The 26,453-nt window shown below is 55.0% G+C and overlaps 2 long non-coding RNA genes and 1 pseudogene across 3 annotated transcripts in view; 1 reads left to right on the top strand and 2 right to left on the bottom strand.

The window, feature by feature from the left end:
* Positions 1 to 26,453, top strand: part of LOC135288501 (uncharacterized) — a 447,298-nt gene that overhangs the window by 220,246 nt on the left and 200,599 nt on the right. The window lies entirely within an intron of this gene.
* LOC135288505 (uncharacterized) lies at positions 3,774 to 5,572 on the bottom strand. 2 transcript variants are annotated; one of them, XR_010351573.1, is made up of 4 exons: positions 5,251 to 5,572; positions 4,853 to 5,002; positions 4,519 to 4,634; positions 3,774 to 3,902 (listed from the first exon to the last, which is right to left on the bottom strand). It is a non-coding gene; the product is annotated as an uncharacterized LOC135288505 (long non-coding RNA). The 2 variants fall into 2 exon arrangements; XR_010351572.1 differs by lacking the exon at positions 5,251 to 5,572 and having other exon boundaries at positions 4,853 to 5,149.
* LOC135288491 (zinc finger protein 239-like) lies at positions 21,488 to 25,468 on the bottom strand (annotated as a pseudogene).

A 26,453-nucleotide genomic window follows, 5' to 3' on the forward strand; every position in this document is an offset into this window, starting at 1 on the left:
GGAAGAGTGGCAGGGGCTGTGCTGAAAGTCAGCTCCATGTGCTGCTGCTGCTGTGGGGTCATTTGTCCAGCCCTACCCCAGAGTCAGGGATCAGATCCAGGCCCTGCTGCTGCTCCCTCGGGATCAGCCCCAGTTTGGGTGTTGCTGTCAGGGTCAGCAGGAGTGGTGGCTGGAGCAGCAGGTGCTGACAGTGCCCCAAGCCCTGGGGCTGGAGGGGTCCCTGGGCTGGGCTGGGCTGGGCTGGGAGGGAGCTGCCCCTTGTTCTCCCTCTGCCCCAGGCAGAGCTGGGCTGGGCACAAGTGGGGCAGCACAGCCACCAGGGAGCCTGCAAGTCTCTTCCAGCCCTGGCTGCTCAGAGTTTGGGCCTTGGAGCCTCAGATGGCCAAAGGCAGCTGCTCCTGGTCCCTCTGTGTGCCCCTGTGTTCAGCAGTGCTGCTCCATCAGTCTGTGCCCAGCAGTGGGGAAAAGCCTCAGCCCTGCAGGGCCAGGAGCTGCTGGGTTCTGCCTGAGCAGCTCAGCCAGCAGGAAGGGAGCTGCTCCATACGGGAACCAGGAGCAAAGGGCTGCAGCACCTCGTGCTGGGGCAGAGCCCAAATTCTGAGAGGGAATAACAGAGTTATTCATGTGCATTGGTGTGTCAGCACTGCAGGTGCTGTGCCTGCAAACACAAGGTTCGAGATCTGCAAAAGAATTCTGCAGCTCTTGACTAGATCAGGATGTCAGCAGTGCTGAACTCCAGCACAGTCCAAATGAAACACTTCACACCTCTGCTCATATCTGCTAGATAATTTTCTTCAGGGTATCCATAGAAAAGGAAACAGAGGAGGAGCCTACATTTTCATTGTTTATCAGAAATATTTCTCATTTTGCTGTACATTCCTTTTGTAGGAGTTGTCTGAGTTCTCTGTTAAAAACACTGGACAAAAAAGGAAAGAAAAAAATATGAAAGATAAAACCAAAAAAACAAATGTGTAGTGAAAATCTTTGGGAACTTTGCATTAAGAGGCAACTGATCTTTTCAAGAAGAGAAATCAGTTACTCTGTAAATGTTCTGATGGCATGGATTCATCTTACTGACCTCAGCATCCCTTTTTAAAACATTCAGGGTTTTGTTTGCAATATTATGTTATTTTAAATTGTGATTGAATCAATAGGAAATTGAAAGATCTATTATGCATTTATGCATTACTGTGTCTTGAATGTAAAAATATTGCAGTTTGAAATTTGGATTTAAAGTGTTGCAAATGAAAGTTATAAATCCCAGTGGATTGTGTGACAGCAGCTTTTCCTAGAGGATGTACAGCACTCCAAGGACTTAATCAGTGGTGTTGGGGGTACTTGGACCTTTGTCCTGTGCCACTCTGAGAATGTCATAGAATGCAACTTCACCTGCCACCAGCCCAGATCACCCTCTGCCACCAAAGCTCCTTGGACCTTGTGTCCCCCAGGCAGGAACAAAGTGTTTGTGCTGCTCCCCCTTTTGCACAAACCCACAGAGAGCTGGCATTTTTCCAAGTCTCATGTCTGCATTGGGCCGAATTCCTAGAGAAGCAGCAGCCCATCCCAATGAATATGGCGAGTTATGTGGATGGTTGTGAGCTCCACTTCCTGCCTAGAAATCCTGAAACTGTTCTGAATGCTGCTCCTTCAGCTCTGGGATACCTTCTCACACAGAGTAGGGAAAAAATCCCCTGGCCACCAGTTAAATGGTGAGTTATGCAAAAGTTACTGCACTGTGGGAAACCCCTATCCATCCATATCCTATTAATATATCCATACCTGGGGGTGTGCCTGGTTTTGTCTTGTATACAAAGGAAGGGGTGTGCAAGCAACATGACTGACACTTTCACTGTCCATGTTCATCCCATACCCATGGGTACAGAGACATTATGGAAACCCTGGCACACACAGAGCCTTCTGTCCATGGATACAGAGACATCCAAGAGCCCCTGGCACACACAGAGCCTTCTGTCCATGGATGCACAGACATCCAAGAGTCTCTGGCACACACAGAGCCTTCTGTCCATGGATACAGAGACATCCAAGAGCCCCTGGCACACACAGACCCTTCAGTCCATGGATGCACAGACATCCAAGAGCCCCTGGCACACACAGAGCCTTCTGCCCTGGGGTACAGAGACATCCAAGAGCCCCTGGCACACACAGAACCTTCTGTCCATGGATACAGAGACATCCAAGAGCCCCTGGCACACACAGAGCCTTCTGTCCATGGATACAGAGACATCCAAGAGCCCCTGGCACACACAGACCCTTCATTCCATGGATGCACAGACATCCAAGAGCCCCTGGCACACACAGACCCTTCTGTCCCGGAGGATGGAGCGTGGTGGGTGGGGGTGGTTGGTGGGCAGCGAGTCCCAGACAGCAGGCCAGACCTGGCTCCAGCCCTGCCAGGCCCTGCCAAGGCTCAGTGCCAGCTCCTCTGGAATGGGAAAGCCCTTCAGCTTTGTCCCTGTCCAGAGGGGCAGTGCTGGCCTGGCAGCACAGGTTGTTTTCCCCTCAGGCTGCAGGAGATGAGAACACAACACTTGCCAGCACTGAGTGCGAGGCACAGCTCCGGGTGCTCCCCATGAACCTCAGCTCTGGGAGCACTGTCTGCCCCAAGCTCCAGGGGCTGCAGTGGGAGCCCGGCTGGGCTCTGCCCTGGTGCCATCCTGCAGGGACAGCTGGAAACAGGGAGCATTCAGCTGCCAAAAACAGCCAAGCCAGGGCTGCAGGGCAGCTGCTCCAGCCTGGACTGCACTGCTGTGTGCTGTGCTCTGGGACTGGGGCTCCCCACACAGGGGACTGGACTGGTGTGCCAGAGAAGACAGAGAAGCTTCAGCTTCAGCCTAACTGAGGTGGCTGCGTGGGCTGGGAAGAGTGGGGAGGCTCAAGGGGATTCACAGAGCTCATCCTGCTGCAAGGATGAAGAAAAGGGAGTGGGAACTCAGCAGTGAGGAGAGCTGAGGGCTGGGGAGTGGCTCTGAATGACACTAAAATCCCACTGGACCTCTGAGACATTGCTGCTCCTCAGCCAGTGACAGCACGAGTCCCTAAGCCTGGGGCTCGGCCTTCCTTGTGGTCAGGGGCAACACGGAAGGCCAGCAAGTGATGGAGACTGCGATGGGCTGGGAATTCACTGGGGGAAAAAAGGGAGCAGTTGAGAAGTAAAAGGCAGGTGGGGGAGAGAACTGTTCAGAGAAGGGCTGAGCTACATCTTGAGCAAGCTGAAAAATGTCATTTGGAGTCATCCCAGATTGATTTGATTTCAGAAGGTATTGAACAATTTTAATTTTTGGGAGGTGTCATGTTTTCCCTTGGAGGTGTCCACGCTGCAAACTTGAGCTGCGTTGTCAAAATGCTCAAGCAAGTCTGTGCTGCAGGTGACACCATTTCTTCTTTGGCTGATTGCAGCCCGGTGCTGAGCTCCAGCAGAGCCCTGCCAGAGCCCAGAGCAGCCTCAGCATCTGCAGAGCCTGGCTGCAAGTAGAGAAAGCAGAAACTGCCCATCAGCTGAGGGCTCCTGTCCCCTAGTCCCAGCTGCCCGCAGTGCCCAGGCCGTGCTGGCCGGGCTCAGAGCTGTGCCCAGAGCTGCCCATCAGTGCTGCCTTTGGGAGCAGGGCAGGAGGGCAGGACATGTGCCCAGCCTGCAGCCAGCCATGGCACATCCAGCCCTCAGCAGCTGCCCAGAGCAGGATGCTCCTGTGCTCGCTGCCATCTCCCAAAAGCTCTGATCCCACCCTGCCAAGCAGACGGGCACCCACCTCACGCCATCCACGGCTGGAAGAAAAGCTGGTCCCAAACGATGTCCTCAGCCTGCTCCAAGGGCACGGCCCATCCACGCTGCAGCTGGTCCCAAGCACTTCCCAATCCAGACTGGACCACCTAGAATGCTTCCTCTAGAAAAAAACAAACAAATTGTTGAAAAGAGGTTAGAGACAAAAAGGGAAAAGAAGAAGAAAGGTCAAAACTCTTAGCTCTGTCAGGACCTTGAGGAAGGCCCAACCCCTACATGCTAGGGAAAAATCCAGCCATGGGTGAGGGAGGTCCACACTTTCTCTCTTTCCCTCTGCACTGGCCCCCAAAATAACCATGATCCCAAAGCAAACAAGGGCAGTGGAGCAGCCCAAGGCCTTCCTTGCCTGCACAGCAAAGCAGCCCCTGCACAGGTTCTGGAGTCCCACCACTGCTCCCACCACAGGGGTTTGTGTCGGGCTGGCTGCCCCAGTCCCAGCCCCAGCCCGGGGCACGGTGGGTGCTGGGGGCTGTTGGCAGGGCCAGGAGCCCACTCCCATTTCGTACCCACTCCAGCCCATCCCACCAGCCCTGCCAAAAAAGCAGCTGGGCAGCTGACTGAAGATTTAGTTCCATCTGCCCCAGCAAAGGGGCAACCTTTGCTTCCCAGCCAGGCTGGGCAATGCCCAAATCTGGGAGCATTTCCCCACGTGTGGACTCATCTGCAAACTCCCTGTGGAGTTTGGCTTTGAAGAAGGTGCCACAATCATAGTGCATCACCTTCAACTGCTGGTGGCCAGGTCCAGGGAGAGGTTGTCATCATCATGTCATCCTCGCCGTCTCCTGCAGCAGCAGCCCCACCCGGTACAGCTTCTCCAGGGGCTCCTTCTCTTTCCCTGGGGTGAGACCAGGCTGTCAGGGCTCTGCCCAGGGCCCCAGCTGTCAGGGAACCAGGACAAGCAAAACCTGCTTGGATGGCAGCCACCAGGGCTGGGCAGAGCAGCTCAGCTCCAGCACAAGGGCTGCGTGTTCCCATCCCATGACCCTGGTGCAGTGACACAGGCTGGGTTCCTTTGCTTCTCATTGCCAAGGCATGTGTGCAGCTGTAACTTACCAGGGCCCTGGATCTAAGTGTGCCTGTGGCTCTCTCCCTTCTTCTAGGGCAGATGAATATCCTGCATCCAAGGATGACTGAACACCTCTTCTAATGAGGGTCTGGCCAAGGGGTGCATGGATAAACACCACCCGATCAGATTTTGGCACTCTGGGGAGAGAAACCAGAAACTGCCCGTCAGCTGGAGAAGGCTCCTGTTGGTTTTGCCCCACTATTCCCATGCCCAGGCCATGCTGGATGCGCTCAGAGCTGGGCCTGAACTTTCCCATCAATTCTTGGTTTTGGGGGAGAGCAGGACATGTGCCACCTCCTCAGCAGCTGCCAGAGCGGGATGCTCCCGAGCCCGCTGCTGTCTCCCAGCACTGGTATTGCACCCATGCCCAGAGAAGAGGATCCACCTGGAGAGAGCCGTTGTGGCAGTGAGAGCTGGCCCCAGCTGAAGTTCCAGCCCCTCCTGAAAGGCATCTTCCCACAGACCATCTCGTGCAGCAGGATGCCCAGGGACCAGATGGTAGCTGGCTCGCCATGGTACCAGCCAAAGCGGGTCCATTCCGGGGGGCTGTATGATGGTGTTCCTGTGGAATACAGATGGAGTTCATCAGGGGGATGCTGCTGCTCCCAGAGCCTGGCCCCAGCATCCCTGGGCGGGCGAGGGCTGCATCAGTGGCACACAGGGTGACCACTGTCCTCTCACCAGCATCTGGGACTGGTGTACAAACTTGGGATTGCAAAAGAAGCCACTGGTGTGGGAAGGGGACAGTGGAAGCCGTGGCTAGGCCTGACCATGACATGCAAAGGAAATACCCACTGCGTGCTGGGGAAAAACCATGCCCTCATTCTCCCTGTCTGCATTGACCCAAACATATTATAAAGGCAAGACAAACAGGGCAAGTGGAGCAGTCCAAGCCCTTCCTCTTGCCTACACACCAAACCAGCTGGGGCACAGGTTCTGACCTCCCTCTCTGCTACCCTGACCCACGACTGTTTTTGTCAGGCTGGCTGCCCCAGCCCAGCCCCAGTCCTGGGCACAGTGGTGGGCAAAGGCTGCCAGCAGGGCTAGAAGATGGCTCCCCACCCACCCCGGCTCTAAAGCAACTCAGCTGCAGATTCAGTCCCCTGAGTGGCAGCAAAAGGGAGAATCCCCGCTGCCACAGCCAGCTTGGGCTGAGAGATGTTGGGCCATGAGATGCCAGGAGCGGGAGCACAGCCCTGTGTAGGCTCACCTGCAAAGTGAGTGTAGGCTGTGTCTTGCAGGTAGGTGCCACAGCCAAAGTCAATCAGCTTTGCCTGCCCAGTGGCCAGGTCAACCAGGATGTTCGCTGGTTTGATGTCGCGGTGCAGGACCCCGCAGCTGGTGCAGTGCCGCACGGCCTCCAGCACCTGGCGGAAGAGCGGCGTGCCACCTCCTCGCGCAGGAACCCCCGTGCCCGGATGAAATGCAGGAGGTCCTGAGACTGCTCTGGCCGCTCCAGCACCATCACTATGTCGCTGGGGAGCTCAAGCCACTCCAGCAGCTGTACGACACCGGGGAAGCCAGTGGACACCTTGTCCTGCAGCACAACCTCCAGGGGAGCGCTGGTGCCGTCGGGCTGCGGGAGGAGCACGATGCCGTCAGTGGGGCCGATGCTGGGCCAGGGCTGGGCAACCCCTCAGCCAGCCCGGGATGCTCTGCGCCCTGCGCTGGCCCCACGCCCACTCTCCCTCGGGACGTCCTGGCGGCTTCCACCATGCCGGGGCTCGGCTCATCCCCGCCCGGCACGGCCCGGCTTCTCCCGCTGTCCCGGCTCACTCACCAGCTCGCTCCAGTGCCGGATGCGGTTCCGTGGCACCCTTTTGATGGCGACCTGCAAGCCAAGGGGAGCAGCGGGCTGAGCTCAACGCCCGCCCTGCCCAGCCCCATCCTCCTCCTCCTCCTGCGCCCCCTCCTTCTCCGCCCGCCGCCGGCCTCGCCGCTCACCGGGGCGCCGTCCGAGAGCCGCGTCGCCGAGCAGACGCTGCCGAATCCTCCGCGCCCCAGCAGGGAACCCAGGCGGTAGCGCTCCTGCAGGGCCTCCTGCGCCTTCCCTGCGGGCGGGACGCGGCTGTCAGCGCTCGGCCCGGGGCCAGCAACGGCCCCCGAGCGCCCCTCACCCGCCCCGGCCCGGCCATCCCCCGGCGTTCGGTTTCTGGAACAGGACAGGGGAGGCTCGGGGCCGGCGGCTGCGCTGCCGAGCGGCGGAGCTCGGGCCGGGCAAGCCGCAGCGGAGGCGGCGGGAGAGGCAACGCCGCCTGTGTCCTCCGCAGGCCCCGGGAGGAGCCGGGGCCGGGCTCGGGGTCGGGCTCGGGCTCGGGGCCGGGGCCGGGGCCGGGCCAGGCGGAGCCAAAAGCCGGCGATGCCGCCCCAGCCCCAGGCATTGACGCCCGCCCAGCAGCGCCAGCGCCAGCACGGCCAGAGCCGGGCTGAGGCCAGGCGGCGGCGGGACGGCCGGGGGCGCGCACGGGGCAGCCCCGCCCGGGGCCGGGGGTGGGCCGGGGGCATGGCCCAGCCCGGCACGGGGAGAGGGAGGCGGGGAGAGGAGAGGGACGGCGGGAAAGGGAGAGCGGGAGAGGTACGGGGCAGCGGGAGAGGGAGAGGAGAAGAGACTCTAAAGTTTCTTCTGTCGCTGCTGCTGCTGCTGCTGCTGCCGCCGCCGCCGCCGCCGCCGCCGCCGCCGCTGCTGCTGCTGCTGCTGCTGCCGCTGCTGCCGCTGCTGCAACTGAAGCTCCGGGGCCGTTTGTCCCCGTGTCCGTTTGTCCGTTGCCCGCTCGCCCCCGCCCCGAGCCCCACGTTCCCTGAGGGCAGCCCCTGAGCCTGTCCAAACACGGGAACTTTGCCGAGTTCAGCCAAGAGCCAGAGTCTGGACTCCTGCACAGTGGCTAGGAATCCCCTCAGTCCCTGCTGTGCATTGTCCCTGCTGGGGGTCAAACACTCTCAGAGCGCATTCCCTGAATGCAGAATTTGTACCTGACCCAAGCACTGCACTTACCTCTCCAGCATTGATTTCCAAGAAAAACAGGGAAAGCCAAAGTGTGTCTAGGTCATGGTATCTTAAAATGTCTAAAACTTGCCAACTCATGGATCTTAGAAGTGAGATCTGTTTGGAATTAATGGGATGGACAACTAGTGCAAGATGGAAAAGGGGAGCATAAAAACAAATCGAGAAAAACATCTTGAATTGTTTCAATTTTCATTTAATTTCTTAAAAGCTCTTTCAGTTTTTCCAGAATCTTCTCCTCAGTCCTGTTTGCTTTTTCCAAGAACCTTTCCCGGAGAACGAGGTGCAGCTTCTGTCACAAGGTGTGCCACCAACTGCAGCTTTCCACACTGTGGGTGCAGCACAACACTTGCAGCAAAGCAGGAGAAATATTTGAAGAATTTGACAGCTTGTTCTTTTCTTTTCCTTGTGGGCTGGGCAGTTGTGCCATTGGTAAGGTTTTCATTGTTACTGTTCTACCCTAAGAAAAGATGACAGGCTACCAAGAACTCTTAGGGAATGCAAGCCTGACTGAATGCAGAGAAAGAAACTCTAGAGCCTGCAGCCAGAAGTGGAGAGCTGTGTGATAATCATTCCAACACCCCCAAGGACATCTTGAAAATGATCTAGAAGATGAAAATGGGCTGACAGGGAGTTTGTTTCTGTCTTCAGTCCAGATTCTTCTACATCTGAAAACAATTCCACAGTCTCCATCTAAATCAAGAGTACAATCAGTTCATGAAAAGCACCAGAACAAACTGGACCTCTCAGGAGATGACGGAAAGAATCTGAAAAGGGAAAATGCAGGAGAAATGCATTTCTCAGCACTGCAGTACTTGCCCACCTGAAACCCTCCTCCATTTCCTCTGCATGCCTGGATCTGTTGGTGTCAGTTCTGTATTCGCTGGTGCCTCCAGGCCTGAATCCCCTCATCTACAGCCTGAGGAACCAGGAGCTCAAGGCTGCAGTGAGGAGACTGATGACTGGACATCTTAGGAAGCATTAAACTGATTGCCAATTTCGGCAAATCACTTGTAATAAAAGTAATCTTTTATAGCTCTTTTGGTTTGGTTCTTTGATTTCCCTGTCGTTTTCCTTTTTGAATATTCTTCCTAAAGCTAGACGATTGTTTCTGCCATCTCTGACTTTGTTTCTCTCCACCTTCCCTGTGGCCACAGACTGTGCCAATGAGGGGCTGCAGTCTCAAAGGTTTTAAAGGAACTAAAGGATCTCCCAGCAAAGTTTTCTGCAGAGATGCCTCTATTCTTGCCTTCTCTGGAGCTGCAGCAGCAATGTCTGTGTGCAGAGCTGGGGCAGATCAGTGCTGGCACAGCAGCTGTGCCCAGCAGCAGCAGCAGCACTTGGTGTTGCCAGTGCTGCTGCCGTGGCCCTGCCCCGCTGCCCTGGTGGCCCTGGTGTTGCTGCAGGGCCTGAGTGCTCTCGGGGCCGGGCACAGTCCTGGGGGTGGCAGTGCCGGGGCTGCAGCAGGGACAGGCCATGGGCACTGCTGGGGCAGCGCTGACGCCTCAGGCCAGGCCCTGGGGGCTCCAGGCTCCTTGCCCAGGCTCTCTCAAGAACACGGCCAGGCCAATGCTCAGCACAGAAAAGCCCCAGGGTGAGCAGCCCCAGTCTGGCCGTGGGCAGGCTGGGGGCAAAAGCATGGCTGGGGCTCTGCAAGGGCCCTGGGGGAGACGGGAAGGAGCAGCAGAGCAGGGGCTGATCCATCCCCAGGGTGCTGCACAGCCCAGGGCAGCGTCCCAGAGCGTCCTGATGGAGCTGCCAACAACATCCCCCCTCTGCAGCCCTGGCCTCTCCCCCAGCTCACAGAGGTGCCGCATCCTTGCAGGCACAGCCACGGCAGCACTGGCTCAGGAGCCCCTGTTTGCATTGCACAGAGCAGGCAGGAGCACCCCCATGCTGGTGCTGTGGGGACATGAACCTGAGGGAGCACAAATGTCATCAGCCACTGGGGCCAGCAAGGGCTGGGGGACACCAGGGAAACCACTCAGCTTTGTCCTGGCCTCTGCAGTCAGCCAGAAACTTTGTTCCCATCAGGTGGGAGATTCCTGTCCCACTGCAGACGCTATTGCTCAGAGCCAGGGCTGTCTGTCAGCCACCCCTGAACTGCCCTGAGCATTTCCTTGGCTTCACCTTTGCTTTTTTCCCCCCTTTTTTTGGTACAAATTTCTTCCTGTTGCCCACCCCTGTTCCCTCCCCTGCAAAAAGCCCATCCCTGTTTGCCCTTTCCTCTCTGGCCCCACTCCCCATTGCAGTTCCTGACTTGGCACCATGGGAACGTCCCTTGGGGAGCAGGATCATCCTCCAAGTGCTGCAGGAATTGTCTGCAGGCTCCTGCAGTGCCTGGTGCTGCTCCCTTGCCAGAGGCACCACAGGCCAGGGGGGCACATCTGGGCTGCTGTGTCTGCCTGTGGGTCTCCCTGTTCTGGGCAATGAGGAGGAGCTGCAGAGGCTCTGAGGACTGACAGGATGGGCTTTGGGCCTGGGAGGAGAAGCTGAGGCACCTGGGCTGCTGGAGCTTCTGAAGAGGAGGCCCAGGGCTCATCGTGCAACTGCTGCAAGGGTGGTTTCAGAGAATCCCAGAATCAGCAAGGTTGGAAAAGACCTTGGAGATCATCAAGTCCAACCTGTGCCCTGACACCACCTTGTCTCCCCTGGGCCTCCTCTTCTCCAGGATAAACAACCCCAGCTCCCTCAGCCTCTCTTCACAGGATTTTTGCTCCAGACCCTTCACCAGCCTTGTTGCCCTTCTCTGGACACACTCCAGCCCCTCCAATTCTTGCTAAATTTGGGGTCCCAGAACTAGACACAGCACCCGAGGTGCTGCCCAACCAGCGCCCAGCACAGGGGAAGAATTGCTCTCCTGGTCCTGCTGGTGACACCATTGCTGGTCCATAGGAGTGCCAGGGGTTGGATGAGGGAAATGGTTGGGAGGGGGCAGGAGACACAGTCTGATTGACTCTCAGCCATGAAGGGTCTTGATTTTCATAGCTATTCAGTCTGCATTAGAAGGTGCTGGGGGTCAATATCAACTGGACATTGCTGATATCAAACTATAAACAGGAAAAAACATTAAACAGAACAAACTGTTCTCTCTGCATTGTTTTCAAGACAGTATATACACTTTGAATACACTTCAGATATCTGTATAATTAATCAGAGAAACTTGAAAACTTCTGTTATTCCAAATGGCTTTTCTTCTTTGGGCATGTTGAACAAATGTTTATGAGCTTTTCTCACTGAATTCCTGAACTGAAGAGCTCAAGAAAGAAGAGGCCTTGGGAGTAGGAAAATTCATCATCAACCTCCAAGTGGCTGAGGATCCATCCCCATCAGAGCAGCAATGAACAGAAATGGGCACAGCTTTGTGGCTGCCCCAGCTTTGGGATAGGCCCTGGGCCTGGAGCAGGAGCAGCTCTTGAGGGCCCCAAGGCCAGGGCTTTTGTGCTGCCCTGGGCACATGGGATGGCAGCAGGGGCTGCAGAGCTCTCAGCACCTGAGCCAGAGGGGAGCAGGGCAGCCAGGGAGCCTCCTTTGGCCTTGTCCCAGCACCTTCCCCCATGGCTGGGGCAGAGTCCTGTGTGAGCTGCAGCTGCTGCTGTGCCCTTGGCAGGGGCTGAGGCCATGGGGCCAGTGGCCAGAGCAGCCTGGCCTGAGCAGAGCTGTGGGGCCAGAGCCGGCTGGGCTGGGCTGGGGACAGGCCCTTGGTGCTGCCCAGAGCTCAGGGCAGCTGGCAGAGCTTGCAGGGAGCTGGGCTGGGCTCAGAGAGCCTGCCCCAGAAACCATCAGTGTCCATCTCAGCCTGGCTGAGCGTGCAGGGGCAGGACTCAGGCCAGGCCTTGTGGGGCAGGGCCAGCGCCTGTGCAAGGCATTGAAAACAGGCAAGTGCCCCAGAGAGGAGGCTGCTCTGTGCCCTTGGGGGCATGGACAGAGCAGGGAGGGGGCCCAGGACATTTGTCACCGCCAGCCTCTGTGCCCAGCCCTTGGCAGCCCTGGCTGCTGAGCCCAGCTTTGCCCTGGGCTGAGTTTGGCTGTGGCCCAGCTCCATCCTCCTGCGGGGCTCAGGGCCTGTTCCCGGCCATGGCCAGCCCTGGCCGGCCTCTCTGCTGGCCCAGAGGCCGGCAGAGCCCGGGGCAGGGCTGTCTGAGCAGGCCCACAGGTGCCAGGGGCTGTGCAGGAGCTGGCAGAGGCTGCCCAGCAGGGAGGCCATGGGGCACAGAGCCCCAAGGCTGCTGTGGGCAGCACGGCACAGGGGCCGTTCCCAGCCGCAATGCTCCTGGCCTGGGCTGGGCCTGCACAGGGGCTGGGCCACCATGGCTGGGCCAGCACAGGGCCACCAAGGGGCCACGCAGCCGCTGCCGGGGCTGACAGCAAGGCCAGGCACACACAAGCAATTGCTGAGCATGGCCTGCGCTGGCCAGGGCTGACTGTGCCACAGGCAGAGCTCAGCTGCCCTTGGGGGCTGCAGGAACAGTCAGGAGCCCAAAGAGCCTCCATGGCTGTGCTGGAGACCAAGGCTGGAGCAGGGAAATGCAGGGCTGCTGCAGGATGGGGAGAGCATGGAATTCCAGCACACACCTCAGCTCTCTGATGATCCCGGCACCATGCTGGGCCCTGTTTCAGACTGGGGCAGGGCAGATGTTGATGGGACAGGAGCCCTGCAGGGCTCTCAGGGACCTGCAGCTTGCAAGGTGTTCTGCTCTCCCTCAGGTGCTCTCAGAGACATCCAATCCCAGCTGGGCACCTCAATGCAGAAGTGGCACTGCCTCTTCATGGACACAAAACTGATGTCTGCCTGGAAAGGGGCAAAGGTTTTAATACCTGTTGCTTTCATAATATACCAGAAAATATTTTTTATCTGAGGCATTTGAGTACTTTTAAGAAATGGCAAAATTTTCCCACCAGGAAGGGGAATTTCCTGGATCTACTGGTTTCTTCTGCTGATGTCAGGAGAAGAAATACTGATCTTCCCCTCAACCATTGCTACCAACTTTCATTCTAGTATTTCATGGCTTTCTTCCTTCAGGTGTTTCCAGCTCTCCTGTGGAAATGCCATGTCTGAGATCTCTTGATTTGGAGCAGCTGGATCTATGTAATTCCAGTTGTTCCCAGATTTCCTCCTGCAGCTGTTCTCTGCTCGTTCCATTGTGTCTCTGTTGACTGCCTTAGTGCTTTGAGAATCAGGGAGTTGCCCAATCTTTCAGAAGTTTCAACACCTTCTCAGTGAGCATTTTAGTTGTATTTGTATCTTTTATGTCACCTCTTCCTAAGTCTTTGTCTAAAATCCTTCCTGTATGGCAATCCATTGTGGATGGTGGACATGTCAGATGTTGCTGGCATGTCACAAGGTGCTGAGGGAAGGGTTTTGATGTTTCTTAAATTTTATCATGTTTACATTTATTATGTGTGCCATGAAGAGAAACCTTTCTATGCCTCTGAGTCTCACCCGTTCCTGCTCCCTCAAAGCACACAAACCTGATGAGTTGTGGTTCCCACTCCAGGGGCTGCACTTGGATCTCTCTCCACAGCCAGAGCAGAGCTCCCTGGCAAAGGAGGGATGAAGGAAAGAGGACAGGCTGTGGGGATCAGGGCCAGGGCAGAGCCAGGGAGAAGAATGACTTTTGCATTTGATGGAGCTGTGCCTTCCCTTGGCTTTGTTGGCTGACAATCAATGAACATCCCTCTGTGTCTCAGGCAGTTCCTTCTCCAAGGAAAGCAGGTGGGAGTTGGAGCCAAGGAGCTGAAAGCTGCAGGTGCAGCCTGGCCTGGAGGCAGCTCAGATTTGCACAAGGCTGCTCTGAGTGCCAGGGCTTGGATGGGGGAAATGGTGGGGTGGGCGTAGGGACAGAGTCTGATTGATTGTCAGCCATGAAGGGTCTTGATTTTCATATCTATTCAAGCTGCATGAGGAGGTACTTGGCTTCAATATCAATTGTAGATTGCACGTATCAATTTTTTAGAAGTGAAAAAAAACTAAACAGGACCTAAAAAAATGATTTCTCACTGTCTTTTAAAATATAATGTATTCAGTTTCAATACACTCCTGAAATCTGTCTAATAACCACAAATTAAATTATTTGAAAGGTTTATTTGAAAAAAATTCTTCCCAGAGTCTTGGATTTTTAAGGTGTTCTGAATGTTAATGAGGCCTGGGACACTGAATTCCTGCACTGAAGAGCTGCAGGCTGAACAAGCCTCTGCAGCAGTGAAATCCAGCAGCAGGCTCCAAGTTGCTGAGGATGTTAGCAGCCCCCACTGAGGCCATCCCTGCCCAGAGACCGTGGGGGAATGGGCAGACAAGGAGAGCGTCCCTGGGGCTGGGCCAGCAGAACTCAGAGGCACCAGCGGCTCCAGCTGGGCAATGGAGAGTGGAATGTGGCTGGGAAAGCCCTGCCTGGGCTGTGCCAAGCAGGACAGACAAGCCCTGACTCCCATCCACTAAAAAACTCTCTCAAGGAGACTTTTAATAGGAATTACAATTGTTTGTGTACTCTGAGTTGGACTCCCTGGAGAAATACCAGCAAGAGATTCTGAAAAGCTCAAAAGAGCAATACAGCCTTTACTGGCAACTTTAGAAAATCAGAGAAACTTTGGGAAAAGGTTTATTATGACATTAAATCAACAAAAAAACACTTTTCAAAGCATTAATTTGGCACATTCAACTTCGCAAACTCTAAGCTGTTCAATTTTAAGTTCATCAAATTTTCCAAGGGGCATATAAAGTAGAAGCAGACAGGGAGAGAGAAAAAAAGTAAGAAAAATACAGAGGAGCACACACACAGCTACTGCCTCCTGGATTCCAGCCATGTTCAGAAAGAAATTCCAAGAGGAGGTAGAGTCAAGATGTGTTCTTGCCTTGTGGTCAGCCTTCAATACCCCTTGGTCTTCCTGGGCCCTTCCCCCAGGTGAGACTTGGGCTCATTTGGTCACTAAGGAGCTGGGCTGGTGGTTCCAGAGGTGGCTGTGGAGCATTGCCTGTGCTGTGCCAGGGACTGGCAGCCACAGCTGGGCTGGGATAGAGGCTCTGAGGGGATTGGGGTTCCAGGACAGGGCAGTGCTGGGGTTCCAGGGCAAAGCTGGACCTGCCCCTTCCTCCCCTACACGTGAAATGTTTCCAGCCAACAATCTCCTCCAGTCTGTCACAATAGGGAATGTTGGAGGCGAAATCCCAATTCTGGTCATGGGCACCTGGACAAGAAGGACAGTTCTTTTCAATTGGAAGGAAAGCACAGAGCCCCAGTGTTTGGAAGGCAGGTGAGAGCCTCACTAGGCCAAGGCCAGCAGAGTTGTCAGGAATGGCAGATTTTGTCTGGGAGCAGTCTTTGGATTTAGGGAATTTTGGAGATGGAACCCCAGTCTTGGCCATGGGTGCCTGGAGAAGCAGGACAGTTCTTTCCCTAGGACAGTTCTTTCCCTAGGAAGGAAAGCACAGAGCCTTCACCAGTGTTTTGAAGACAGATGGGAAGTGACCATGAAACCACTGCCAGCCAGACTTGTCCTGGCAATATTCCTGTGGAAAGAATTCCTTGATATAAGGAAATTTGGAGGTGAAATCTGAATTCTGGCCATGTGTGCCTGGAGGAGAAGGAGAGTTCTTTTCCATAGGAAGGAAAGCACGGAGCCCCAGTGTTTCAGTAGGAGGTAACAGGAGATTCTCAACATACCAAGGTCAGCTGGACCATTCAGGGGGCCCGGAAGGTCAAACCAGCCAGACTTGTTCCGGGTTCCCTTAGTTTTATGGTGCCTCATAATGTCACAACGATGCCTGGGTTCCATGAAGCCTTGCATTGTCACAATGGTCTCTGTGGTTCCCTAGGCCCCACAATGACATGTGACTCCTCTGTTCCATGAGCACTGCAATGTCACAATGGACCTTTGGACCCTGGGGGTTTGCAGTGTCACAATGGTCTCCTTTGGCTCCACAATGTCACAATAGACCATTGATGACAGGAGGCCCCTCTGTGTTGCCCTGGAGCTTTGGTTCCATGAGCCCTGGAGTGTCACAATTGTCTCCTTTGGTTGCCCAGTGTCACAATGGAGCACTGATGTGACGAGGCCCTGCAATGTCACAATGGAACTTTGGTTCCAGCCCTGCAGTGTCACAAAGGCCTTTTGGTTTCACAAGGCCCCACAGTATCACAATGATCCTCTTGGTTCTGTGGGGACCCCCAGGGTCACAATGGTCTCACTGGTTCCATGAGGCCTCACAGTATCAAAATGCTTTGCTTATTCCATAGGGCCCCATAGTATCTTCATCATTCCATGAGTGCCCTCCTTGTCACAGCGGCCCCATGGTTCCATGAGGCTGTAAAGTCACTTAATGGTGCCTCCATGGTTCCACGAGGCCTTGCAATGTCACAAGGGACATTTGGCATCATGGAGTCCCCTCAGTGTCACAATGGCCCCTTGGTCCCATGACACCACAAAGTGTCATAATGGTCTCCACGGTTGCAGGAGGCCCCACAATGTTACAATGGACCCTTGGTATGATGGGGCGTCTTAGTGTCACAATGATACCTACATTCCATGGAGTCACAGAGTATCAGTACAGTCCTCTTGGTTCCATGAGCCCAGCGATGTCACAGTGCTCTCCATGATTCCATGTGGCCCCGCAGTGTCACAATGGTCCCTTGGTGTCACAAGGCCCCACAGTGTCACAATGGTCCCTTGGTTCCATGGGCCCTGTGCTGCTGCATTCCCCCCTCCCCTTCTCAGGCTGCCCTGCCAGCTGAGAAATGCTCCTTGGGCCTTGGCCTTGGTCAACAGCCCCTGGGCTCAGCTCCTCTGCAGCTCAGCACAAACACTGTCTGCTCCAGGCACTGCTGCTGCCCAACCAGCTCCTGGTTGCTGTAGGAGCAGCCCTGGGAACTGGTTTTGTTCCCTCAGGGGCACAACATGCCTGTTCTCACACTGCCAAAGAAAGCTGTTGATGCCAAGTGCGGCCAGGATGAACCATTGCTGTGACTGCAGCCCCTCTCTTGGGGCCCTACAAACAGCGCTGCAAAAGGAGCCCCTTGGAGCTCTCCTGGGCCAGCGACTCCCTCTGAGTGGGGCCTCTCCCAGCCGGGAACTCTCCCGTTTGCTGCACTCGGGGATCCTGAACAAGGACAGAGCCTGGGCCGATCCCCCCACTCCTCCAGGCTCAACCCTTCACCCGCTGGGGAGATGCCAAAGCATCCACAGGGAGCATTTCCTGCCCTCAGGGGAATTTGTCACAGGTGCCTTGCACTGACTCTTTGTGTCTGTGTGCACACAAGAGTGCCTGTGCTGGGGAAAAGTGACAGAAATTATGCTCTCGGAGGGGTTGGAGTGCCTTGGATAGCTGAGTCAGCCAGGCCTGTAAGTGAGGTGACTTATCACAAGGTCTAAGTGAAGTTAAATGCTGCTAAGAGTTGCTCCTTTGCTATGTTGTTATGTTTAATATAAGTTATAAGCTGAGCTAAATACTGTTAAGTGTTATTTCTCTATTAAATTGGTATGGCATAGGTTGCAAGTTAGGTGAAATACTGTTAAGCTTTGTTCTTTTGCTAAATTGTGAAGTTTGAGGTAGAAGTCAAGGTTTAGTCCTGTTAGGTTTTAGCTGTCTTAAGCTTTTAGGCCATATTCCTTTTATCCTTGCCTTCACTGCCCTTTTGGCACACTCACACACACAGGGAGAGTTCTTGTTTCATTTCTGGTTTGATTGGCTGGATTTGTTTTGGCTTTGTTGTTTCTTTGTTTCCTTTGTGTGCCTGAATTGCCCATTCAGGAACAGAGTGACTCTTGCCAAGGAACTTTGAGCTGCTGTCCCTTAATATTAAATCTGGTTTTTGCTGATCCCTTGCTGGGGATTTTTTGCGCGCTCTCAAGCGCTCGTGCATAAGAGGGTGAAAGAGCCCTGGCCCAGGCTCTGGCCCTGGGGGACACGAGGACGCTGCCGGGGGGTCCCTGTCCCCCTGTCCCCCCACCAGGGCCCCGACCCCCTGTCCCCGTGTCAGGCTCTGGGGTCGATCTCGTGGAACATCCTCTGGGGGAGGCTGCGGAACCGGGGGTGGGGGGACCCGGGGGGACAGGAGACCCCACTGTGCACGAGCAGCGTTGGACTGCTCTGGGGGAACTGTGATGGGGGCTGGGGCAGAGTGACCTCCCCAGTGACCTCACACAGCACCTGTGATGTCACACAGCTGATGTGTGATGACACACAGCCCCCTGTGATGTCTTACAGCTCTTGTGATGTCACACAGCTGATCTGTGATGTCACACAGCCCCCTGTGATGTCACAGCCCACATGATGATGTCACAGATTCTTCTGTGATATCACACAACCTACCCTGGGATGTCATACAGCCATTCAATGATGTCACAAACTGATCTGTGATGTCACAGCCCCTCTGTGATGTCAGAGAGATACCCTGTGATGGCACAATCCGTTCTATGATGTCCAGCCATTTATGTCACAGAGCCTACTCCTCGATGTCGAAGGCAACTCTGAGATGAAACACACCTACTCTGTGATGTCACAGCCTGCTCTGTGATGTTACACAGTCACACGGCGATGTCACAACCCACTCTCTGATGTCACAAAGCCACTTTCCATGTTGGCAGAGTTTGCTCCATGGCCTCACACCCTATTCTATGACATCACAGCCAGCTCTGTGATGTCACAACCCCCTCAGTGATGTCACAAAAACCTCTCTATGATGTGATACTGCCACTGTCTAATGTCACAGCACAAATTTTGACCTCACAGCTTGATCTATGATGTCACACAGCCATATCATGAAGTAACAGCCTGCTGTGTGATGTCACAGAATCCCCTCTATGATGCTGTAGTTACTCAGTGACCTCTCACAACAAACTCTGTGATGTCACAGCCCAACCTGTGACCTCACACAGCCCACTCTGTGCTGTCACACAGCCCCTTGCTGACATCACAGCTGCTCTGTGCCTCTAGGACACAGCCACAGAGGTGCCGCTGTGACACAGCCCCCTCTGGGACATCCCCCAGCCCCTGCCAGTGCTGAGCCCCTGTCAGTTCTGGCTGAGCCCTGCTGGTGTCCCTGAGCTGCCCTGGCAGTGCCCCAGCCCTGCTGGGCTGTGCACGGGAGCTGCTCCTGGCCAGAGCTGTCTCTCTGCAGCGCTGCCCTTGCCAGGAGCTGCCTCTGGGCCAGGAGCCCGGCCCAGCTCAGCAGCACAGACACAGCACAAGGACTTTAATGACCCTCTGGGGCTTTGGTGCTCTTTGCATCAGACTCAGTCCCTCAGAGTGTGCTCAGAGAACTTCTCAGGGACTCAAAAAGAGACTGAAACACAGAAGTTTCTCATACTTTAAACCAATCCTTCTGAGGGACAGGACTGAGAAAGTGTCCCCAGGTTGCAGCCAGAGAAGAACACTGGAGGCGGTGATGACAGGTGGGGAGAAGCAAGGGAAAGATGTCTCTGATGCTGAGCAAACCTGCGCCTCTGTCCCTGCAGGCTGTTGTCATCCCCTGGCTGCCCCACCTGGCTGGCGCCTTCCTTTGCTGACAGCTCTGCCTCCTGCCTGCCTCTGCCTGCCCACACAAAGCCTTGGACTGCTCCAGGCTCCTTCTGGAGAATGTGTTGCACCACAGCCCTGCCCTGGCAGGGAAACTCCTTTCTCTTGCTATCCAGTCTGGGCCTCCCCAGCTGCCCTTAGCACAATTATTTCTTCTTCAGGCTCATTCCCACTATGAAGAGAAGCTCCAGCCTCTATGAAACCACCCTTTACTCCCTCCCAGTCTACTCCTGTTCTGTCCTCAGTCTCCACACCCCTGAGCCCAGAGCCTGCAGCCTCCTCCGGCTGGTTATGTGATGAGGCATCCAAACCCCATCTTGGGAGATTTTTGGGTCCTCTCCAAGGTCTGTGAAAATTGAAGAACAGTGGTTGAAATTATTTTGTCCCAAATCTTGCAATGAGAGAAAAAGGGTCAATGTCTTTAAACTGAATGCGGGTGGATTTACATTTGTTAAAACGAGGAAATATTTTACAACTATGAGAGCGGCACAAAACTGCAATTGTTTTTCCAGAGAAGTGGATTCCTCATCCCAGGAATTATCCAAGAGCAGGAACTTTGTGCAACCTGACCCCATGAAACCCTCTCATTCCCAAGGACAGAATTCCTGTTGTGTGGGTTCTCTGATGTGCTGGGTGCCCTCACTACGCTTCTGGCCAGAATGTCTGCTGAGGGCAGCCAGGCTGCTGCAGGGGCAGTGACCTCACAGCCATCACCATGGCAGCCCTGTCCCCTGGGCCTGGCTCTCCCCTTTCCTCTGCCCCTGCCTTGTCTCTGCTGGCATGAAGAGTTTTGTCATTAATATCTTGTGCCCAAGGTGCTGGGACCAATGGCTTCCCAGGCAGGCTCCTGGAGCACAAGTGGCTTTTCAGAGCCCAGGCTTAAATGAGCCCTGAGGCAGCAGCTCTGCAGTGCTGGCCACCAGGCCGAGCTGCCAAGGGAGGCTTCTGGCCATGCCCTGCAAGCAGCTGCTGCTGCCAAGGTGCCTTTGCTGCCTCAGGCTCTGCCTGGCACAGCTCCCAGCACGGCACTCTGCCCTTGTGCCCGAGCCCTTCCCTGTGCTGGGACTGGCCTCGGGCTTTTCCTGCAGTGGGACCTGCCCTGCTCCTGGCACAGGAAAGGCAGTTCCTGCTGGAGCAGGAGGCTCTGCCTGCCATGGGCTCCAACAACTCCAGCAAGGCATTGTTGACTTCAAAATTGCTTCCTGAAGCAGAATATTCGAAGAATTGTTATAGTTCCCATATTGTGGAGTAAATAACTAGTTTGGTTTTTTTTAAATTTACTCTGTGGTGTAAATAAGCCATGTTATCTAATCATGATCAGAATCAATCAGAGCCATATTTATATAAATATATCTGGTATTCCATCGTTAATCCTGTGGGACAAATTGAATTAAGGTTCAATTCTACCTGTCCAATCTTTTACACCTTTGAAAAAGTCTGGGGCTGGGATTCTATCCAGCCGCTCCCAGTTTCCTTTTTCAGAAGGAATTTTAGAAGTAGAGGCCCTGCAGGGGTTTGAGGATCCATGGTGGGTGTTGGGTGTCATTTCTCCACCTCATGACTCAGCAGGAGTTTCTCCAATAAAGAAATAAAGCTTTTGCCTGAAGCTCCCACTTTGCCCATGACAGGAACCGCTGTGAGTGTCTGGGACATCCCGGCTCGTTGGCAGCCTGAGGACCATTGGGATGTCACCGTGGAGCCCCCGTGAGTGCCTGTGACAGATTGGTGCCTTTGCAGCCCAAGGTGCCCTGGGAGGTCACCGTGGAATGGCTGTGACTGTCTCTGACCACAAGGCTCTTTACCATCCCCAGAAAACCCTGGGAGGTGTCCATGGAGCCCCCATCTCTGCCTGTGACATTCCAGCTCTTGAACAGCCTGGAGACTCTTGGAAAGTCCCCATGGAACCGCTCTGTGGGCCTGTGACTAATCTGATCCTTAGCATGGCCACCAGGGCTGGGACCAGCTGGGATGCTTGGTTTCCACAGGGCGGGGTTCAGGAATGGGATTCCCCAATTTCCTGGTCCCCCTAAAACCGCGCTGCCGATTGCTGCCCTCCTGCCTCCCATGGAGAGCACAAAAGGCAAAGATCCTGGGCTAGGATAGGAAGAATTTATTGGGAACAGCAACAAGATCAGGAACAAACAGGAACAGCAACAATATTGATAACAAAAGGGATAAGAAAAATGGAAAACTACAACTCAGCTGACTGTCTCTTCCCGGCCACAATTTCCTCCTGCCTGGGAAGGACACCCTTCTCCTCGAGGGGAGAGAGAGACTCCCTTTCCTGCCCTTAGCAATGACCAGAGGTGGGAGTGAATGGAATGTCACGGCCATGGACACAACCTCATGTTATTCGATTCCACATCATGTCATTGGCAGGGGCAGGAAAAGGGACAGGTGTCCTCCCAGCATGGATCACAGGAAACATGGATCACCAGGGCTCTGACCAGCATGGGTCATCCAGTGGGGGATGAAGCTGGAGCAGTTCATGAAGCTCTTCCTGCAGCAGGGGCATTTGCAGGGCTTCCCTTACCGGTGACTCCATTGGTGTTGGGTCAAGTTAGAGCTGCTGATGAAGCTCTTCCCACACTGGGGACACTGGTAGGGCCTCTCCCCAGTGTGGATGCGCCGGTGGGTGACGAGAGTGGAGTTGTGCTTGAAGCCCTGCCCGCAGTCGGGGCAGCGGAAGGGCCTCTCCTCGCTGTGAATCCGCTCATGCAAGAGGAGATTGCAGCTGCTGTGAAACCTCTTCTGACAGGTGTGGCACTCCTAGGGCCTCTCCCCAGTGTGGATGCGCTGGTGGGTGACGAGTTGGGAATTGTGTTTGAAGCCCTTCCCGCAGTCGGGGCAGAGGAAGGGCCTCTCATCAGTGTGGATGCGCTGGTGGGTGACAAGGTGGGAGTTTTGCTTGAAGCCCTTCCCGCAGTCGGGGCAGAGGAAGGGCCTCTCCTCGCTGTGAATCCTCTGGTGCCTGAGGAGAGTGGAGCGGGTCTGAAATCTCTGCTGACACTCAAGGCATTCATAGGGCCTGTCCCCGGTGTGGATGCGTTGGTGGGTCACAAGGGTGGATCTGTAGCTGAAGCCCTTCCCACACTCCCCACACTCGTAGGGCCATTCCCCGGTGTGGATCCTCTGGTGGCAGATCAGGTGGCAGCTCTGCCTGAAGCTCTTCCCACACTCCAAGCACTTGTAGGGCTTCTCCCCATCATGAAGCTGCTCATGGACCATCAGCTCTGAGCTCTGGCTGAAGCTCTGTCCACCTTCCTGCAACAGGCTGGGTCTTTCCTCCTCAGAGCACCCTGGGCTGGGTTTGGAGCACCTCCTCCTGCAGGATCTCAGGGAATTTTCTTCCCCATTGGATTCCTGTGCCATGGAGCCACTCAAAACGGCCTCTTCCACAAGGTTCTGCTGTGGAGATTTGTCCTCGCTGGTCTCCATCCTCATCTCCTTGTCTGAGGAAGGCAGGGCAAGGAGAGGATGGGATTTCCCACCATGCCAGAGGGAAGGGGAAGGAGATTCTCCCCGTGCATCCCTGGCAGGACGGCCTTGGAAGCAGGGTTGTCCTGCAGCCTTGGGCTGTGCTCTGCAGGGAGATGGAGCAGGAGAGAGAGGGAAAGGGGCTGTGACTTCCTCCTCACCTACCTGATGGTCCCGGGACATCTTCCTCTTCCTCGCAGCCTTCTCCTCCATCTGGCAGTGGTTTTGAGATGGGAAATTCTGTTTTGGGAGGAAAACAAGAGATGAGTGCATTGAGTTATGTACAGGTTTGAGGGTAAACAAGGGGTACAGTCTAAGACAGAATTACAATTTAAGAAGAAAATTAAGATTAAGGCAATGATACAGAAACACTGCCTTAAACTGACAGTCAGGATATAACCTGGCACCCTGTGTGTCAGGGTGGTGGTAGCAGTCCCATTAGATGGTGGCCTCAGTCCTGTTGCAGTGATGAACATGATTCTGTCGAAGCGGTGATCCTGTAGAAGGGTCTGGTCTTCCTCTTAAGGTCCAGTGGTGGTGATGGAGCTCTTGTCCTCTGGGAATCCAGTAGCCAAGGTGCTCCTGGTGCTGCAAGTCTCAGCTTATATCCAGGTAGGAATGTGTGGCTCCTCCCCCTGGGTGGAGCATCCCACAATGGGATGATGTCATTTTACCAGTCCTGCAGGGACACTCAATGGCCCATTAACCTAAGATAGCCCCTGGGGATGTTATCAGGGCTGAGTCATGGAAGAGGTAAAGAACACTGCCCCGCCTGTTTATAACAGTTTCTAAAGGTGTTGATGGAAAACATGCATTTGGTTACATCTTGCACTGCAACCTGAAACAGTGGGGTAATCCCTGCTCGGGGGGTGAACACCATCCCCCCTACCCAAACTGGCTCAGGTGTAAAACCCTCACCCTGAGAAGGCCACACACACAGGGGACAATGTCACACTTTGGGGTCCCAGGGTCCCCATCTCCAGCCTCCAGCCAATCCAGTTACTTGGGGCTCTCTCCTCTCCCCACTGCCCTGTCCTGGTTTAGGGCAAATTTGGGAGAAAACCTCGAAAAGGGGATTCCACTAGAAAGCAAATTCAAGCGGCCCCTCTACCAACCAGTTTGGGAAAAGATTTCCTTGGAGAAAAGTAGAAAACACCTGGTTATTTAACAGGCAAGGGATTCACGAGCAGAGCAAATGACCAATATTAAACAACAAAACCTCTTGCCACTCCAAAAGAGATGACAAACTCAGCAAGTCCCTCCCTGGGCTGTAGCTCAGCACACTCATTCTCTTATCAGTCTCTTATCAGTTCCTCCATCACTGGAAAAGCCACAGCCCAGACTCAGCCCAATGGGCCACAGGTGTGAGCTGCCAGTGCCCTTCTGGGTGATCAGTCCAGAGCAGGTTAAAACAGCTCCAAAGAAAAAGAAAAATCACAGTCCAGGGGACTTCTCTGCCTCAGAGAGCTAAAAAACCCCTAAAAGCCAAGGAGAGCCCTGTCCCACCATCTGTCCCTCCAGGAGCTGGAATGTGGAGGAGTGAGTGCAGTTTGTAAAACAAACTGCTCACTTCTTCCTCCCTCCCTTCGCTCTCAGAACCAGCCTTAAATGTGCAGAACTCATTTCTGGGCTAAACAGACAAATGTGGGTAGGAGCATGATCCCAGGTCCAGCCCTTCTGGGGGTTTGGGGTGTCTCTGTCCCTCTGACCCCGATGATGTTTGGGTGGGGTCACACCAGGGCTGAGAGGGACAGAGACCCCCCCAGCCTCCACAGGGATGGGAAGGTCGGAGAGCCCCCCAGCCCCAAGCACCCTCAGCAGTGAGAGGGACACAGAGCCCCTGGTCCCCAGCCCTGCACAGGCATTCCCTGAGGCCAGAGGGATGGAGAGAGCACCGAGCAACCAGCAGGGCAAGGGGACAGAGACCCCCGAGGATCCCCTGGGCTGAGAGGGACAGAGACTGCCCCGAGCATCCCCCTGGCATGGGGGTGAGAGGGAGGGAGACCCCCAGGCATTCCCTGGGGTGAGAATGATGGACACCACCTCAGGAATGGCCTGAGGTGACAGGGACAGGGACAGAATCCCCCCAAGCCCCTCCCAAGCATCCCTCAAGCATCCCCTGGGCACTGGACAAAATAAACTTGGCAGAAATCAAACTTAACACCATGTTAAATGCCTTGAGGAACATTTGCTCTTGCCACAAGTCACTTGTGATGGAAATGTAAACAAATCCCAAGCATTAATAAACCAACAATGGAAGCAATTCTGTGCCAATTCCAAGTTTCATCGGTTCCTGCACAGCTCCAGCTCAGCTGCTGGCAGGTTCCAAAAAAAAAAAAAAAAGATGGAAATTTGGCCCAAGATTATTAAAAGGAAGGAAAAACTCTGTATAGCTGTGACAAAGGTGACAGGGACGAAGACACTTATGATTTTCACATGTGGCAAAGTCTCCAAGCCTGTGAATTCAGGACTAATTTAGGAATCTAGCTACTTGAGCTGGGCTTCCTGTGGGACTTCTAGCAGCCTTGCGTTCCTCACATTGGGGTGAATGAATCCCATTCCTAAACCTCAGCCTGTGCAGACCAAGCATCCCAGCTGGTCCCAGCCCTGGTGGCCATGGCAACAGCCTTGGGAGCAGGTCCCTGGCTGGGGCTGTGGGAACCTCTTCCCTCTGGTGCCCAGGGACAGGACTGGAGGGAACGGCTGCAGCTGAGTCGGGGCAGGCTCAGGCTGGATCTCAGGAAAAGGTTTTTCCCCAGAGGCTGCTGGGGCGCTGTCCAGGCTCCCCAGGGAAGGCTCCCAGCTCCAGGGCTCTCTGAGCTCCAGCAGTGTTTGGACAGCGCTGCCAGGCCCAGGCTGGCATTGTTGGGGTGTCCTGTGCAGGGCCAGCAGTTGGACTCCAGGATCCTGATGGGTCCCTCCCAGCTCAGCCAATTCTGTGGATCTGGGATCCCATGACCCTGGGGATGGGACGGCCAATGGTTGCCATGGCAACGGGCTCTGGCTGCAGGCCTGAGCTGGTGTCCATGGCAACCACTCCTGGCCTGGGGTCTGCATGGAGCTGCCGAGGGACTGAGCATAGCAACAGGGGCTGGGGATGGTTGCCATGGAAACTGACCATAGCAACAGGGGGCTGGGGATGGTTGCAATGGAAACTGACCATAGCAACAGGGGGCTGGGGATGGTTGCCATGGAAACTGACCATAGCAACAGGGGGCTGGGGATGGTTGCCAGCTAAGGATCAGATTTGTCACAGGTCCTCAGAGGGGTTCCATGGGGACATTCCAAGAGTCTCCAGGCTGTTTAAGAGCTAGAATGTCACAGGGAGAGACAGGGGCTCCATGGACACCTCCCAGGGCTTTCTGGGGATGGTAAAGATCTTCTGTGGTCAGAGACAGTCACAGCCATTCCACGGTGACCTCCCAGGGCACCTTGGGCTGCAAAGGCACCCATCTGTCACAGGCACTCACGGGGGCTCCACAGTGACATCCCAGTGGTCCTCAGGCTGCCAATGAGCCGGGATGTCCCAGACACTCACAGCGGTTCCTGTCATGGGCAAAGTGGGAGCTTCAGGCAAAAGCTTTATTTCTTTATTGGA

This window comes from Passer domesticus, chromosome 33 (assembly GCF_036417665.1).
Source record: "Passer domesticus isolate bPasDom1 chromosome 33, bPasDom1.hap1, whole genome shotgun sequence".
In the NCBI taxonomy this organism is placed as follows: Eukaryota; Metazoa; Chordata; class Aves; order Passeriformes; family Passeridae; genus Passer; species Passer domesticus.